The sequence below is a fragment of the Arvicola amphibius genome, chromosome 14, assembly GCF_903992535.2.
Source record: "Arvicola amphibius chromosome 14, mArvAmp1.2, whole genome shotgun sequence".
NCBI classification, from domain to species: domain Eukaryota; kingdom Metazoa; phylum Chordata; class Mammalia; order Rodentia; family Cricetidae; genus Arvicola; species Arvicola amphibius.
The window spans coordinates 18,773,238-18,779,534 of NC_052060.1; positions in this window are offsets into that span (position 1 = coordinate 18,773,238).

The following is a 6,297-nucleotide window of genomic DNA, read 5'->3' on the forward strand; positions in this document are numbered from 1 at the left end:
TCCCTTACTGGCCCCGACTTTCCAAGTGTTGAGCTCAACTTTGTCCCCACCAGGATGATCACTGGGGAGCTGTTTTCCCATAGGTGTTACCTGGGTAGCACTAGAAGGTGCCGGAAACCTAATGGGGCAAAACCTGCAAAACCTAAACACAAGTCCTCTGCCATGACCTTCATCTGTTATCATCATGGCCTAGAGTGGTCAAGACCTCTGGAGGTGCCCATACTCTTCCCCTTCGGAGGCAGCGCGGTTGTGACTCACACCCACCTCTGTTGTATTCTACTTAGCCAAAACCACTCGGTGGGAGACCCTGGGGTGGTAGTTTATTTCAACTTGTTAACTTGAGTGTCTTAAGAGTGTTTCCAGAGAGGATGAAGCAAGGGGGTACTATCCATCCTGCATGTGTGCCCTACCACCCCATTGTGTGAGGTCCCAGATGGAGGAAAAAGGGTAAAAGGGAGAAAATAAGTCAGCCTTCCCTTTCTGAGCTTCCAAGTCTGTGCAGAGAGGAGCAAGCAGTCTCATGTGCCCAGCTGCCACTGCCCTCACTACCATGCTTCCCCCACGACCAACTGTGTTTCCTTGATCCTGTAAGGCAAAAGAAGTCCATGGTAGTTTTAATGTAATTGGTCTATAAGCTCCATAGGGAGGGGCATTATTAGGGGGCATGGCCTTGTTGGAGGAAGTATGCCATTATAGAGGCAGGCTTTGAGGTCTCACATATGCTCAAGCCATGCCCAATGACACAGATCATTTCCTGTTGTCTGCAGGTCAAGACGTATGACCCTCAGCTCCTTCTATGTCTGCCTACATGCCACCATGTCGCTCCATGATGATAACAGACTAAACCTCTATAAATGTAAGTCACCTCAATTCAATGCCTTTCCTTTATAAGAGCTGCTGTGGTGATGGTCTCTCCACAGCGATAGGAATCCTAACTAAGACAAAGGCCTTCTTCTCTTAAGTTGCTTCTTGTCAGATCTTTGGCTACAGCCAGGAGACAATAACTAATACACACAGAAACTCAGCGTCTGACTTCTCTAAACTCTTCTTTTTCAAAACATAATCCATAGGCCAAGGAGTCACCAGGAGTTTGGTAGAAACGAGAGCCTCCCTAGGATTCAGAAGGCTCCCTGAGTCTCACTATGGGGCTCCTGGACAGTAGCTACCAAGTTCCTCTCATTTCCCTGGCAGGAAAGCTGCCCAGGCTCAGCTATGGATTCTGGCACCAGAGCCCTAGAAATGTTTGCTTGGTGCCAACAAATCCCGGGTCATTGCTCAGCACTGACATTATCTGAGGGCCATTGCAGCCAAGAGCTGGTTCTCCATCCTTCAGGCGACAGCTTTATGGCAGATAATGTCTGCACAACATGGGCGGGGGTGGCGAAGCCCTCCCCTCCTCTGGCACCCCTCATCTGTCTTCTACACTTTCCCTTACAGAAAGAAAGCACCAAGAAAACGAGTGCTTTGAAGAATCCAGCGCTCTGTTGTATTTCAAGGCACCTCCTCATTAAGGAGAGGCTGGAGAATTTAAAATAAAACACACACACCACACACACACACACACAAACCCCAGCCTACCGTTGCCCTGCATCTTTCTAGGGATGTAAATTAGCCAGCTCTGTAATTACTTTATTAAGGGAACAAGCTGTCTCTGGAAGCCAGGCTTGCTGTTCTTCTCATGTGTCTGTGCCTCCTGAAAAGCACAGGCAAGGTCACTGTGCGGCAGAAGGGCACAAGGGATTCTTGCTTTTGGGGTTGATACAACCCTCCTGGCTAACTCCAGCCAGGACCTGACCAACCCAGCCCTGCTGCATGTGTGATGAACCTGTAAGGCCTTATGATGACAGGGGTGGGGGCATCCATGCTAGTCTGTGAGACTAGCTAGCTCTCCCCAGGCCAGGCTGTGGAGCACAGCAGCAGGTGACACCGACCTGCTCTCTTTGTTCAAGAACAGCAGTGAATCTTTCGCAACTGCCCTCTCCACCCCAGGAACAAGACATCAAGGTCTTGGGCTTTGGAGGAACTGGGACAGAGTCAGCCTCAGTATTCCCAATAAGACATTCTGCTGAGACTCCACAGTGAGCTAGCTGAATATTCCACTGCATTCTGGAAGATGCCCCTAGCTGGCACCGTGGGCTAGTTGAAAATCGTATTGTCTCTCTCTTCTATGGCTTGCCTCACAGGACAGGATAGGGCCTGGGGAGACAGGCCAAGGAATTTGTGCCCCACTTTTCATGGGTGTCCTCTGAAGCATGAGAGAATACTTAGGTAACCAAGCTGAGACTTGTGTGCTCCTTTTCCATGCCCCTAGAGGGTGCCCAAGGTGGCACGTGTGTGTCTGTGGGCTCTTCAGCCCTCAGGACTCTCTTCCCCGCTGCCACATAGCCATGCTACACAGTGAAGAGAACTAAGAAGTTATGTCATAGGGAGACCTGTGTCTGGACCTGGCATGTTAGGGCGAGTGCCCCCATGGACCCCACGGCCCTCAGCTGGAGGAAGCCTAAGGAATCCACACGCGCTCCTTGTCTGGGAACTTGCTCCTCCCCTGCAACTAACCTTGAAAACTTTTACTGCAGATTAGAGCCAGGGATACTGGCTGTGGGGTCTGGAGATTGCAATCTGGGATGCCTTGGCTTAGAGTTTCCTCCAGTTATCTTTCCCACATAGGAGTTCAGGAACGTTCTGCAGCGCATTAGGTCTGATCATTAGGTTCGAAGTGGAAAAAGCCAGGGGAGATCCCCAACAGCTGCAGAATCTGTCTCGATGCTAACCAGCTAGAGCACGTTTCCCCATAAATACCTGGAGAGTAGCAGCTCTAGTCGCTAATGTGGAAAAAAAGTGCCACCACTTTCAGCTAGGAAGACTCAAGGACAGAGGCAGCGCACAGTTGGGAAGAAATAGCTGCTTGATCAGTGGCCACAGGGCCACACTCAGGATGGATTTCCTCCTCCTGATGTCACTTAGTGTCCTCCAATCCACGGGATGGTGCCCAGGGACCCCTGTACCACTGCAGGATGCAAGCTCGTGTTACGAGCCTGCAAGCTCCACTGCTGGGCTGTAGCCACAACAAGGAAGTTCTGAATCCAGTGATACTTCTAGTTGATGACAGAACCATAGTCTGGAAAAAAATTAAATCTCAAGGGACCCTATTCATCCAACATGACATTCAGTTTATAGATATACATATATGTGCACGTGAGTGAGTGAGTGAGTGAGAGAGAGACAGAGAAAGAGAGAGAGAGAGAGAGAGAGAGAGACAGAGGGAGAGAGAGAGAGTGAAAACTAAGGCTCATAGAGAAGAAATAAATTACTCAGAGTACTCAGGTCCTCCTGAAACCCTAACAAGGTTTCCTGCCAGGATCAACGCTGTTGATCTGGGGGGAGGGGTTGCAGGAAGGAGGGAGGCATCCTAGGATCTGTTCTGGGGAACGTGATGCTGCAGTGAGCAAGACAGACCTCTTGTGTAGTTCACATTTCTTTTGGAGGGCCAGATACTAGTGAAATAAATATCAAATGTAATGGCCAGGGGTGATGTGTGCTGCAAAGAGAAACAGCATGGGCAGAATGGCACCACCTGCCTTCATGCTGGGGAGGAAAGAAGTCAGGAAGGGCATCATCTGGAGCAGAGGCCCAAATGACAGGAGAGAGCACTGCAGAGATAAGTCTCTCTCTCTCTCTCTCTCTCTCTCTCTCTCTCACACACACACACACACACGCATGCACGCACGCACGCACGGACGCACGTGCACTCATTCATGTATACATACGTGCGCATGCCCACATACACTTATGAAAGGAAGCTCTGTGAGTAATTCAAGAACAGCAGTGTGACCCAAATGGCCAGGGTGAGGAGGGAGAGCAGGAAAGGCATGATGGGGAGTAAGGACTTGGATGGGCATTCTCCATGAGGTATTGACCACACACTAGCCGTGTGCTCATGAAAAAGACCCATTAGTTACCCAAGGGTCAATTCCCTCCTGATGAAAATGGCTCTATTTAATGACAGGCTCCCTCTCCCAGAAATCTGGAACTCATGACTGGAAGTGCCCAGCACAGAGCTAGGGTCCAGCCACCAATAGCTACAGCCTGAAGGCCTGGCAGTATTCATCTTTGAACGTTAAACTATGTAAGATCTCACTTATATTTGCTTACACAATTCCCCTCTTTCTCCTCAGAAAGAACCAGAGTGGCAGGGTGGTGGTGGCGCATGCCTTTAAACCCAACACTCAGGAGGCAGGGTCAGATGAATCTCTCTGAGTTTCAGGCCAGCCTGGTCTACAAAGCAAGTTCCAGGATAGCCAGGATTACACAAAGAAACCCTGTCTCAAAAAAAAAGGGAAAAGAAAAAGGAAGAAAGAAAGAACCAGAGTGAGCAGAAGGTGCGAGAGGTGGCAGGTAGTTGAAATGGCCACCTTTTCCTTTTGTGTTGCTGATGGTCTAACCCAGGGCCTTGTGCACAGTGAATGCTGCCGCTGAGCTACATCCACACCACGGAAATGCTCACTCTTCATAGCAAGAACGAGGCCTTCCTAAGGCTTCTCACCAGCACCCCACTCATCACACCCTAGAGCCCAAAAGAGCCAAGTAAACACCATCAGCTCCAGGTGGTTTGGATCCAAAACCTCAGCAACATTATATATAAAAGATTATTAGTAACAAAAATAGTTCATATATAGCATTTATGATCATCTGAAGCCATTTTAAAAGCATTTTTGCACACCATGCTGGTATAGTATGGGGTATTGATTATGTTGGGCTTGGGTTCAAAGCCAAGCATCACTGGGTATCAAATGCCCAGGTTTCGGTTTCCTCATCTGTCACAGATATATTCTAGTGTCCCTCACAACTCTGAGGATTATCATGCAGGACAGCAGCCACAGACTCAAAGAGGTTCTCACAAATGCTTCTCTCCGTGGGCTCTCGTTTGAGCTCCACCCCAGCTCAGGGAAGCAAGCAGTAAACTGCATGCATGTCATTTACACATGAGAACACCCAGAAAAGGGTCACACCTCACAGGTCTACTCCTCTACCTGTTCATTCTCCAGGCTATTCGCCATCTTTGACGCGTTTTAATTTTTTATTGCATTTACTTATTTATTTATTTATTTATGTGTGTTGTAGAATATTATTTTAAAATGTGTTACCTTTGTTTATGCTGTGAAACATTTGTTTTAAGGGTGCAAAAATGTATTGCATTCTTTTATGATGAATTTGTTTAACTCTGTGAAGCTGTGATTCTTTGTCTGTCTAAAACACATGATGGTCTAATAAAGAGATGAACAGCCAATGGCAAAGCAGGAGAAAGGATAGGCAGAGCTGGCAGGCACAGAGAATAAATAGAAGGATAAATCTGGGTGGAGAAGAAGAAAGGGTAAGAAAACAAGAAGGAGCAAGATAGAACAAGGAGAGGAGGAAATCAGGAACCAGCCACCAGTTACACAGCAAGTCACGGAGAAAGAAGTAAAGAAAGGTATACAGAAATAGAAAAAGATAAAAGCCCAGAGGCAAAAGATAGATGTGATGATTTAAGATAAGAAAAGCTGGCTAGGCCGGGCGGTGGTGGCGCACGCCTTTAATCCCAGCACTCGGGAGGCAGAGGCAGGCGGATCTCTGAGTTCGAGGCCAGCCTGGTCTACAAGAGCTAGCTCCAGGACAGGCTCTAGAAACTACAGGGAAACCCTGTCTCGAAAAACCAAAAAAAAAGAAAAAAAAAAAGAAAAGCTGGCTAGAAACAAGGCAAGCTAAGGCAGAGCAGTTATAAGAAAGAGTAAGACTCCATGTGTGATTTATTTGGGAGCCAAAAGAACCAAAGAATAAAACAAACAAACAAAAAAGTCTCTATATTTTGGTGTTCTAAGAAAAAAAATCCAACAACATATGTGTAGAAGTTTTTGTCCCTCCAGGTCTCTCAGCCATTCAGTCCCAAAGAAACACACAGAGGCTTATAGTAATTATAAACTGTTTGACCTATTAGCTCAGGCTTATTATTAACTAGCTCTTACAACTTAAATTAACCCATAATTCTCGTCTAAGTTTAGCCACATGGCTTGGTACCTTTTCTCAGTGCAGCATTCTCATCTTGCTTCCTCTGTATCTCGCTGGTGACTTGCCTTTTCCCAGAATTCTCTAGTCTGGTTGCCTCACCTGTACTTCCTGCCTGGCTACCGGCCAATCAGCATTTTATTAAACCAATGCAAGTGAAAAATCTTTACAGTGTTCAAGAGCATTATTCCACAGCACATGTGTGTATGTATATATTATTCCACAGCACACACACAAAGGTTGGAGAACAATTTG